This window comes from Macrobrachium nipponense, chromosome 5, assembly GCF_015104395.2.
Source record: "Macrobrachium nipponense isolate FS-2020 chromosome 5, ASM1510439v2, whole genome shotgun sequence".
NCBI lineage: Eukaryota > Metazoa > Arthropoda > Malacostraca > Decapoda > Palaemonidae > Macrobrachium > Macrobrachium nipponense.
Window position 1 is genome coordinate 133,234,633 of NC_061107.1, and position 13,204 is coordinate 133,247,836.

General features: G+C 35.3%; 1 long non-coding RNA gene across 1 annotated transcript in view; it reads right to left on the reverse strand.

The window, feature by feature from the left end:
* Nucleotides 1-656, reverse strand: part of LOC135215654 (uncharacterized) — a 68,189-nt gene extending 67,533 nt beyond the window's left edge. The window contains exon 1 of the long non-coding RNA XR_010314750.1: nt 63-656. This is a non-coding gene — a long non-coding RNA (uncharacterized LOC135215654). The remainder of the gene's footprint in view (nt 1-62) is intronic.
* Between the last annotated feature and the right edge of the window lie 12,548 nt (nt 657-13,204).

Here is a 13,204-nt window from a genome sequence, read left to right on the forward strand (position 1 = left end):
TTAGTTAACCACTGTTCCTATCCGTTATTTGTTGCAACTAATAAAAATATAACACACTTTACCTTTTTGGTATACCAACTTCTTTCTTTGCTGCTGTCGTGTTTTACACTTTCACAAAAACCAGGCGCCGTTACAACAACAATGCTTGTTCAGATTCCACAAAAAACACTATTTAACACTAAATAAACTCTAAGAAATATCAAATATGAAATTCTCAAGTTACGAGTGACCAATTTACGTTACGTTAATATAATCTCAAGGATGTCGAGGGAGAGAGAGAGAGAGAGATCTGAACGCCTCGAGTATCGAAGATGTAATGAAATCCTCTTCCTTACGGAATCTGGACAGTGGATGACACAAAAACGTTTTTGGGCAATAATTCTTCTAAATCTTCGATATCTTACGCAACTTTACATACAAAATGTGTAATCTGGACGTGGCTCTCGGCAAAGACATTATGTTATGCGAAATCTTAACACACATTTAAAACATCCTATCTCTAAGCTATCTAGGAATCTGAAAAAATGTTGCACAATTCTACATAACATTTTATACAGTCACAGAGGAGATATATGCATTTTGAAAGTAGCAATATATAATATACACGTTACTGATGCACCAAATCGAAATGCCAGAGCAATGAAAAGGGGATTGAAGAGAACAGCTGACGAAGCCATAATGGATGAAACGAATTTTGGCAATGAAGAAAATGCTGATGAGTCTCACCAGAATTACATCTTAAATTCGCAATTTGAAGATACTTGTGATAAATGCATACAGTCCATTAGGTGATATTCAGAGAAAATTAGAAGCTCTACAAAATACTATTACTTCCATGCAGCAAGAGAATGCTACTTTAAAAACTATCAATGAGCTGTTATCCTAGCAAAATCTTGATCTACAGTCGGAAAATAATGTACTTTTGTCAATGGGAAAAAACAACAATATTAGAGTTGAACGCACAAAAAGTTCTCTAAAGTCTCTCTTTTCAGATGGACAAATAGAATTCTTTTCAGGCAAGCCAATAAAAAAAGTGGTCTGACATGGAAATTGCATCGGCTCTGTCACTTAGAACCTTAAGTCCTAAAATGTATCAATATTTAAGAAACGCTTGCAAATTTCCTTTTCCTTGTAATTCATCTTTGAACAAATGGGCAAGAAAAATAAGTTGTGAGCCTAGTGTATTTATTTCAATTCTTGATTGGATGAAAAGTAGCGGTCAAAGCATGCCAGAAATAGAAAAGATTTCATTCATTTGTTTTGATGAGATGACAGTAGTGAGAATATATTATATAACCCCTGCTCAGGTTCAGGTTGCTGTTTTAAGGGTTTATGTGGAAAATGGAAACAGCCAATATACTACAATTTCGACCAACCAATGATGAAACAGATTGAAATGTCATTGATAACTCGTGTAGAAACTGCCGGCTATCCCATTGTTTGTGTAACATCTGATATGGGAAGCACTAATTTAGGGTTACACAAACAATTGCATATTTCCATTAACAGAACCCTGTTTTGACAATCCTTCAGGACCTTCTAGGAGAGTTTTCGCCTTGGCAGATCCACCCAATCTAATCAAATTAATTCGAAATCATTTCATAGAATATGGTTTTCAGATTGGAGATAAAATCATAACCTCAAAACCTATATATCAGAAATCGTATCTTTATCAGTGAATGATCTGAAATCAGCTTACAAAATTAGTGAGAGTCACTTATACGTGAGAGATTATAAACGACAATTTGTGAAAACAGCAGTTCAGTTTCTCTCTTCCTCAGTGGCTAAGTCCATAAAATTTTGTATTGACATAGGCTTATTGAAAAGTCAGTTATGCAATGAAACATCTGATCTAAGTTATATCTTTGATTGATAAAGGTAGAGATGCTTTCTCGAACAGTTCACGTAAAGCTGAAATACTTGATCAAACAATTAATTTTGCTAGTAATGCTAAAGTGAAAGGCACAATGTTTCCGTTCCAGAGGGGCGTTATTATTTCATCTAAATCAGTAAAAGGATTGGATAACATGTTGCATGAACTGTATGCATTAGAGTTCTTGTTGACAAAACGGCTATATCAAGACACAGTCGAACAACTCTTTTCTTTCATACGACAATTTGGTCATTTTCATGATCATCCGTCACTTTTGGAATTTAAATATAGACTACGTTTATTCATAGTGGGTAGAGACAATAGTTTAACCAGTCAGGGTTTTAATGTTTGTAATAATGATGAAGCTACATCTTGTGTCACTACAGAGTGCTTAAATGTAAGGGGTCCATCTCAAAGCTCAAATGTTGCTCCCAATGAACTTGAGTCCGAGTTATGTATCCCTGCGTGTCTCATGAAGCACCTTCTGCCTGTTAACAATGAGACTGAGACTGAGGAAGATCAAGTAGAAAATTTAATAGAGATAGAACCTGAAGCACTGAAAGTAAATGAGTCCTTAAGTTATTAGGGAGGGTTCGTAGCTTTTAAATTTAGAAATAAGTATACATCATCAGGCTCAGCTGATGTAAATGAAACAGGAGGCGAGGACTGGATATCATATGTAAAGAGAAAGGTATTATAAAACCGTCCAATCACTTTAGAGAAAATCTACAAGAAATGGAAAATTCATTCAAAAATTTTCATGGTGATGTTCTAAATCCAGGAGTCGGAGCCGTTTCAAATCTTACTGATATATTCAAGGCCGCCGCCAATATTGATGTTCAGGAGGAGGTCATGAGCTTTTTTTTTTATTAGACATAGACTTCATTTTAGAATAAAAATATTAAACTCTAAGTAGGACAGATTTCATAGCAAAGGTGTGATAAGTGAAAAAAATTGTTCTGTAATATTGAACATTTATTTGATTGAAATGAGAGAGAGAGAGAGAGAGAGAAGAGAGAGAGAGAGAGAGAGAGAGAGAGAGAAGAGAAGAGAAAGAGAGAGAGAGAGAGAGAGAGAGAGAGAGAGAGAGAGAGAAATCCCATAGAAAATTTATAATGAGATGAAAAAAAAATTGTTCCGTAATCTTGAAAAATCACTTGATTGAAACGAGAGAGAGAGAGAGAGAGAGAGAGAGACCTTAGACCTTACCTTACAGACCTTACATCTTGTTCGGGTTGCCCCAGGTCCCTCAGTGTGAGGCACCTCTAATGTCTACCAGAGAGTTGCTAGTACATCTTCCGGTATATTTTGCATCTTCCAATCTTGGATGGTCTGGGATGCAGTTTAGATATTTGTCGAGCTTATTTTTAAACACATCTACGCTCACTCCTGATATATTCCTCAGATGAGCTGGCAACGCATTGAATAGACGCTGCATTATCGATGCTGGTGCGTAGTGGATTAATGTCCTGTGTGCTTTCCTTATTTTTCCTGGTATAGTTTTGGGCACTATTAATCTACCTCTGCTTGCTCTTTCTGATATTTTTAGTTCCATGATATTTTCTGCTATTCCTTCTATCTGTTTCCATGCCTGAATTATCATGTAGCGTTCTCTTCTCCTTTCTAGACTATATAATTTTAAGGATTGTAGTCTTTCCCAGTAGTCAAGGTCTTTAACTTCTTCTATTCTAGCTGTAAAGGACCTTTGTACACTCTCTATTTGTGCAATATCCTTTTGATAGTGTGGGTACCATATCATATTGCAATATTCAAGTGGACTACGAACATATGTTTTATAAAGCATAATCATGTGTTCAGCTTTTCTTGTTTTGAAGTGCCGTAACAACATTCCCATTTTTGCTTTACATTTTGCCAACAGAATTGCTATTTGATCATTGCATAACATGTTCCTATTCATCATCACACCAAGGTCTTTAACTGCTTCCTTATTTGTGATTGTCTCATTATTAGGTCCCCTATATGCATATAGCTTTCTTTCTCTGTCTCCATAATTTATTGATTCAAATTTATCAGAGTTAAATACCATCCTATTTACCTCTGCCCAATCATATACTTTGTTAAGGTCTCTTTGTAGAGCGTTCCTATCTTCATCACAAGTAATTTCTCTACTTATTCTTGTGTCATCTGCGAAACTACTCACTACCGAATCCTTAACATTACTGTCTATGTCTTCAATCATAATAACAAACAGTATTGCAGCTAACACCGTACCTTGCGGCACACCGGATATTACCTTGGCTTCATCCGATTTCTCGTCGTTTGCAATAACTATCTGTTTTTCTGTTGTGTAAAAATTCTTTTAACCATCTTCCTACTTTATCCACGATATTGTTTTTTCTAATTTTCTTCGCTAATATATTATGGTCTACTTTGTCAAAAGCTTTTGCAAAGTCTAGATAAACCACATCTGTTTCATTTCCGCTTTTCATATTTTTGAATATGTTCTCACGGTGGACTAACAGTTGGGTTTGTGTACTTTTTCCGGGTACGAAACCATGTTGTCCTTTATTAAACAAATTATTTTTTATTAAATGTTTCATAATATTTTTCTTCATTACCCTTTCATACACTTTCATAATATGTGATGTTAGACTCACAGGCCTATAATTACTTGCCTCTAGTCTTGATCCACTTTTGAAAGTAGGGGTAATATATGCTAATTTGTGCTCATCATAAATCTTGTCTGTATCTACACTTTGTCTTAATAATATTGCAAGTGGCTTTGCGATAGAATGAACTACTTTCTTTAACAAAATAGCAGGCACTCCATCAGGCCCTGCAGCAGCTCCATTTTTAATTTCATTAATAGCCTGCACAATATCAGCTTCATTAATATCTATGTCAGCTAAATATTCACTATTTTCATCCCTTACTTCTATATCATTATCTTAATTATCTATTCTAGGGGTGAATTCTCTCTTATATCGTTCTGCCAATATGTTGCAAATTTCCTTTTTTTCATTCGTTAATCTCCCTTCAATTCTTAGAGGGCCTATTTCTATTCTTCTTTTATTCATCTTCTTCGCATATGAGTATAATAGTTTGGGGATTTTGCTTGATATTTAATAGGGTTTTTTTCTTCCAAGTCCGGTTTTTCATTTTCTTTTGATTGTATAATCTTTTGTTCTGCATTTTCTATCTTACTTTTTAGTTCTATAACTTTCCATGCATTTTTTTCTTTTGCAAGACCTTTTTTCCACTTTCTGATTTTCTGGAACAAGATCCTTCTGTCTCTTGGTATGCATGACTGATGTTTACTTTTCTTCTTCGGTATATATTTATCCACTATTTTCTCTAATATTTTATATAATATCTCCGTATTTACCTTTATGTCATCACTTACGAAAATGTTATCCCAATCTTTGTTTAATTCTTCATTTATTTCTGACCATTTTATATTTTTATACTGTAGAAGTGTATTTTCCATATCCTTCCCACTTTTTCATTTCTTGCTTATCTCTGTTTTCACTTGCTTTGGAATGGACTGTTAATTCTATGACATTATGGTCTGAAATACTCGCATTATAAACTATTATTTCTTTAACATAATTCATCTCGTTCACAAATACTAGGTCTAAAGTATTTTCCTTTCTTGTTGGCAGGTGATTTATTTGTTGAATGTTGTATTCTAGTAGCATATCTAATAGCTTTTCGAATTGCCTCTTATCTTCTGCACTACTATTACTCTCTTTTTTATATGTATAAGTACATCCACAATCTCCTATTCGTTCTTTCCAGTCTACGAAAGGAAAGTTGAAGTCTCCAGATAGGAGAATAGTCCAGTCCTTGTGATTTCTACATATATCATCCAATTTTTCTATTATTAAGTCAAACTCTTTAGTATTAGGAGGTCTATATATTACTATGTTCATTAATTTTTCATATTCAAATTCTACCGCTATTAGTTCACATTCTGAGTTACTATATTTCTCATATATTTTTCCTTGTTTTTTGTCTTTCCCATATATTGCGGTTCCCCCTTGATTCCTATTTTTTCTATCTGATCTATAAGTTTGGAACCCTTTTATTTGATCATCATTCCCAGTCTCTTGGGAATACCAGGTTTCACTTATATTCATGATATCTATTTTCTTTTCAATTTGGGTTAGTTCTTCTAAGTACTCTATTTTTCTTTTTGAGTTACTCGTAACTAAACCCTGCGCATTCATCACTATGATGGTTTGCGTGTTTTCTCCTTCATTTAATATTGGTAATAATAAGGATTTTCCCATGTCTCTTTCCTGTTCTGGTATGTTGTTCTTTTTTTCATTTCCAGAAATTCTGACATTAAAAAATCCAACTTTTCCATAATATTTGTTCTTCCTTCATCATAATTATTCATTTTGTGTCTGAATCTGCAATTTTCTCCATATCTACAATATCCTCTTGCATAATAAAAACAGTTATTATCTCTTGAGTAGAATCTTGGAGCTGATGCATTGAAATTTTTTGCTGACACCTCTGCATACCTCGTTGATGGCTTGTTTTTTTCTTTTACCTGATATTCTTCATTCCTCTCTTTATTTGTTTCTTTCTTATTTTGGATTTTATTACTCGATTGGTTATTTATTTGATTATTTTTCATGGCTACAGGGTGCATATATTTACATTTTTTGTCGAACTTACATCCTTTTCCTTCTTTTAGGTTTTTGCATATTTTTGGATGTAGATCTCTGCAATCATCCTCATAGCCATCTAGGTACGCACATTTACCATATATTTCATAGTTGTGACATACCTTAGGATGTTTGTAGTAACATTTTTCTCCAAATCTGCAATTCCCTCTTTTCAAAAGGTTGCAGACTTTGTCTTTTTTGTATATTTTTTCCTCTTTCCCGTCATTGTGTAGATCTGGGTAGAGCCTCTTCGGCATTTTCTTTTGTGTTGTCATATCGTAATTTATTTCTTCGTAGGTATGCTGCTTTTATAGACTCATATGTAGTATCAATGAGTATCTCTGCATCCATACTTTTATCTTGTTCTTTGTTTTCCTTATCTTTTTCTGTCATTTCAGTTTCGTTTACTTCTCTTACGTTTTCCTTTCTTCTTCTCTTCTATCTTCTTCTTCTTCTTTCTCTCTTCTTCTTCTTCATCCTCAACTATTTGTACATTCAATCTTGATTTAATAACATTGTCTATCCATGGTAGACATGTTGAGCAAAAAATTCTTGTGTCTTTTCTCATATCTTGCATTACCTCAGCACACTGTGGATGGGTCGGAATGTTGCATGCAGCACATTTTCTGATTAGGTTTTGTGGATTAACTATGCTATACCACACCTTACACAGTTTACATGCTTTTGGCATTCTTTTTCCTAATGCATCAATTAGGATATTCACAAGGTTCACCTTATTCATTTTCTTTGTCGGAATATGTTGGTTTATGTATATTTTCTTTATGAGTCTCTTGACCACTTGGATTTTATTTGGAACTTCTTCAATTATTTTCAAGATGTTTTCAGTTGATTTGTTCCAGTTTGAAGGATTGTATCCTTCTAATATATCTATGAATGCTTTTGTATCTTTTTGGTTAGGACTGATGCTGATCTCATAGATCAGAAATGCCAGTTCCCTTCCTGCTACCTCATCGTATTGCGAATTTGCCAAGCAAGCTAAATCTCGCCATTTTTTCCCGCAGTTGGAACTTACTGCCATCTTGTTCTGATTTACAGTATTTCACTTGATAAACTAACTTAGAAGACGCTTTATCCTACTATTTTCACACTAATCTTATCACCGATAGTTCACGAACACTTCTAGATATTTCTCAAATTCTAGACGTATGTTAAACTTGTGATATCTGTTGATTAATCTGACTTTGCGCAGGAACGTCTCACCAAGCAAGATGACTACTACTATGAGAGAGAGAGAGAGAGAGAGAGAGAGAGAGTTTATTGCAATAAGAATTTCAATGAAATGTTCGGAATAAAGCTTATGTCATATGTGAATTTTCATTTCCATTGCCATTATATTCCTTATCATAAGCATTTGTATTTTGGAAATATTGTCATAAAGACATTAATATTAGCCTTCTTTCATAAATGCAATGTTAGGAATCCAAAAAGAGGCGTGAACAATAAGGCTGATGGTCAAGATCATAGCTACATGACAGCGTTAAATATACACAACCGGCTAAAAATGTTAAATATCAAAAACAGTGATAGATGTGATCTTTGTGAAGATGTTGAATACACCTTGCATATTTTTTACTTTTGTAGTCACATAAACACATCATTGGGGTACTTCAAAAGTGTGCTATTCAATACTTGTAAAATAAATAGAGATAATTTTTTGAAAACATTAATGTTCAGTTTCAATTATAGGACTAAAAAGGATCATAATAGTGCCACTGTATTAATTGTAGGGTATTTATATGCTGTTTGGGTCAGTAAAAAGAAACATTACACAAAAGAGGAAACAGATGCCTTTGTTAAAAGCAAATTTTGTTATGATAGGTGACTATTAAAGAGCAATTACAAAGAAAGAATAAAAAATATTTTCACAATAGAGTACATTTATTACTGTTTTTGAATAGTCAGTATTGATTTTGTAAGTAATATCACAATTAATATCTAGTGTTAAGAAATAAAAAGTTTTAAAACCTAGTTAATAATAAAAAATAAAATCCAATAATTTGTAAATATTGTAGGTGTACATTTTTGTAATATTTTGTAATACCTTACTTATGTAAATGACATGTAATATTTTTCTAATAAAAAAAAAATATATATATATATACACTCAGGGCACAGCTGAGCTCCCGGTACCATGCGCGGTAACTCACCTCATCTTGATTGTAACCACACTCAATGGTGAGATCATTTAGCAATCCATATAAGGATAACCTAACGTTTCCGTTAATTATCAAATAGTTACTCAATCATCTAAATTTATATCTAATGACGTAGCGCTTTTGATTTTTTTAAAAAGCAGATTCCGATCTCATAGGCAACCCAATGACATTGTTTCAGTTTAGCCCTAATGGAACCAAAAAGTATTATACTCTTTTTTTCCATCTGTCCACACGCCTGTGGTGTTTGCATATGGTAACACTGCGTCCCGGGCTTTAGATAGTTACGCTATGTGTAAGTTTTAGGTAGGTAAAAGGATATCTGGGTGCACATTTGCAACTGAAAAGTGTTTTAATAATTTACTGTACACGAATTAGACCGTTAATATTCGAAATAGGATGTTATCATTATTGTTGAATGTAAGCTGAATGTAGCTATCTAAAGCCCGGGACGCAGTGTTACCATACGCAAACACCAGAGGCGGTGGACAGATGAAAAAAAAAAAAACGAGTATAGTCGGGTATAAACCCAAAAGAAAACTGAAATGTTGAGGGACTGACTGGCTGATTGCATCATAGCGCCCACCGCTTTAAAGGATGAAAAAAAACGAGGAAGTCACGGAATAACGGAATAGAATAATTCAAGGGCTATTGATTTCCATAGAAATTTATCAAGTACCGCCTGAGGGTGTTACGAGGTCACCTGGGGTGAAGGGAAGGACGGAGAGAAGGGGTGTCCCGAGACGAGGTCACGGGACGGTCATAAAATGAATCTTTTGTTTCTGACCCAAAACTGTTGAAAAGAAACTACAGAAAAAACACGTACAATGTTGAACGGTATCCCTCTTGGCGACTAGCGCAGGTTCAAGGAGAGGAGAGGACGCATCTCACGAAAACAGAGCGAAACTTACGAGAAACAGACTGGCTTTTTCGAACCATGTTATCTTTTAAGACAAGCTTAAAACGACTGAGAACCCAAAGTTAAGATAAGAGTGTGAGGCTGAATTACATCGCCATTAAAATGATCAACAGGGACATTCAACAAAAAATTTCAATACAATAATAAAACAAGTAAAAAATAAGTTTTCTGCACAGTGTATAGTGCTGTATGAGCCGTGACTGATGAACGTTCGGACACTGACCGTTTGTGGCCTGTCCTATAGCGTTGCCAGACGAAAGATCATGGCTGAATTTTAACCTTAAATAAAATGAAAACTACTGAGGCTACAGGGCTGCAATTTGCTCTTTGATGATTGGATAGTGGATGATCAACTGAACAATTTATAGCCCTCTAGCCTCAGTATTTTTTAAGATCTGGAGGCGGACAGAAAAAGTGAGGACGGACAGGCAAAGCCGTCACAAACCTTAAAAGAAATGCCTTAAGGGAAATTTTTGCCACCAGTACGAGAGTTACAAAATTATTTACCTAAAAGAAGGGAAACCTCACATTCCTTTCAAACTTGCGTTTTCCTAAGCTTTGGTGTGAGGTTAAGAATGTTAAACTCTTTAACACCAGTCCTCATCATTTCCGTTTAATAATTGCAACCAAATGGAGCGGGAAGTCGCTTTGTTAAAGATATCTTGAGTTTAGCAATTGAAAAACCCTGTGGAGGCCGGGTTCTATTCCAACTGGAGAATATGGGTCATTCCAAGTCATTTGACTGCAAAAAAAAAGCAATCCTATCAATCAGATATTTTTTCTTATTGGCACCAGTGATCAGACGGCTAGGTCAAGACTTAGGGTTTTACTGTTTGATTCGGTGCCCCTCTTTGAGCCTACAAATTTAAAGTATCTGTAAGGGATCAAGAACAACTACAAACGTTCTCTATTTTTGCCAAATCTTGGATATTTTTGTTTGTCGATGACAGGACTGTTCGGCAACGAAAATAATAGGTCACTCGTGGTGAATGAATGTTTGAACCCGAGGCTGACCTTTTTAGAATAACAACAGGAAACTGAAGTGTATTTTGCTGAAAAAAGAAAAATACTTATCCACGTTAATGATAGTATATTCAATTCACTTTATAAAATCATTCGATAGTGGTTATTTCCTCCTGACGTGTTTTCCTGTAAATCTTTCATGTTCAGGATTTTCTTATGCTTTTGTTTGTTTGTATGATATTTTTACGTTGCATGGAACCAGTGGTTATTCAGCAACGGGACCAACGGCTTTACGTGACTTCCGAACCACGTCGAGAGTGAACTTCTATCACCAGAAATACACATCTCTCACTCCTTAATGGAATGGCCGGGAATCGAACCCGCGACCACTGAGGCGCTCTCTTATGCTTTTGTAAAGCGTTAATGGACAACGCTGACAGTCTTAAGACGTTTATGGTTTTGATATCGATGATAATATTAAAAAATACTCATAGTAGCAAGAGTCTTAAAATGGAGAAACAAATCCACAGCTTTCAGGAAACAGTTCGATTACCCTGTTCGGTCTCCAGGGAAATCGAGCAGTTTTTCCCGAAAGGTTTCCGTACACATTTGTCTTTGAATATAATACGTACACATACATAACTGTGAATTTGTTTCTCTGATGATCATATAGTGCATTTCATTTACTCACTGGAAATAAACAAGATCTAAAATAGCAAGTTCAGTGAATTACATAGCTGATATTAATTGAATTTTCTGTATGACTGTTACCGGCCAATGCGTGGGAGGGGAAGACATTCGGCAAATGCTACCGACTGCTGCAATACTACGACGATTCACTCGAGGTTCTATGGAACTCTTCAGACTTCTCCCAAGTGTTTTCCATTTTCACTGTCTTATCGCCACCGTTTCCTACTTGCTTAACCATATCAACGAAAAATTAACATAGATGGACAGTATACATATCTATTTTTTCATTTCATTTTACATAATGGCTGAATATATGAGACCTTGGATGATATTACAAGCACCTCATAATAGCTTCTCAGTTTTTTTTCGAAAGCTTTAGAAGTCATCATGCCTATATTCTAGATATATAAAACGAAATATAAAAAGGCACGATTTCCTATTAACCCAAGTACATTTCCTTTCCTTCTTTTCGTTAGATTCCAATAATCAGTCTTGATTCGCACATCATTCCTGCAATGGCACAGAATATGCATCAAATATCGCTCTTTCGTAAGTAACCGCGACCATCCGTCCGAATGATCTCTCCCAGGCAGGAAACTTTGGCATCACTTTCTTTTACTAACAACATTCGTTGGGATGAAGGTCATTGAACTTGAGCCAAAGAAAAACGTTACTATAGCGTCTCAGTGGCGTGGTTGTTATGGTGTTTGCTTACCACCTCGGTGGTCGCGGGTTCGATTCCCGGCCATTCCATTCAGGAGTGAGAGATGTGTACTTCTGGTGATAGAAGTTCACTCTCGACGTGGTTCGGAAGTCACGTCAAACCGTTGGTCCCGTGGCTGAATCACCACTGGTTCCATGCAACGTCAAAACACCATACAAACAAACAAACAAACAAAACTCTCAACAAGGACGAATCAAAACACTTAGCTCCTTCATTCATAACACTAGGCGTCAGTCTAGGGGGATCTTCTTATCATGATTTGAACTATTTTTCGTTAACGGCTACAGAACGCATACTCAAGTTAAGGGGATATGAACACACGGGAATGACGTGTGATAGTCTTTTTTAAGAGAAGTAAACCCAGAGGAGAAGAAACATAGAATTCAGACGCTGCTTCGTCATACGAGAGAGAGAGAGAGAGAGAGAGAGAGAGAGAGAGAGAGAGAGAGAGAGAGAGAGAGAGAGAGAGAGAGTTATAATCATCGCAAACCAGTTCTTAGTTTTTTATCTGATTTCTTCAAATTTGGACTTAAGATTACAGTCGATATTTGACTTCGTCAATCAAAAATCACATTACTGACCCGATGTCTTCTTATTGTCTATTTTGAAACGGGGCTGCAGTTTAAATAAAATGTAAAACGTGCGTGTGTGCGGGTTTCGTGATGGTTCGGAACGGGATCGTTTCTACACGAAAGACCTCTGCGTTAATCAGGGGTCACTCGAGATCCTTTAGAGGCGGAATTGCTATCAATCTCTGCAACATGTGGGACTTCTATGTTTTATACCGCACTGGAAGACGTTAAATTGCTAGATTATCCTGACATCCTTTAGCATTAGAATGTTAAAATGTCCTCAGGATATTGCAATACACTAATGAGAAATTATTATATGCTCTGTATACACGCACACACGTATATATATATATATATATATATATATATATATATATATATATATATATATATATATATATATATATATATATTATACACACACACACACACACGCACACACACACACACACACACATATATATATATATATATATATATATATATATATATATATATATATATATATGTAATTTTCACAGGCAGTAAGAATTACTGAAGATCGAATTTACGTTACCTGAGGAGCAACTTACAGCCGACTTACACTCGACAAGCACATCTGGATCGGCTAGGATGCAAACCAGTGACAGGTAGCAGACTTAGCTTTGTATTC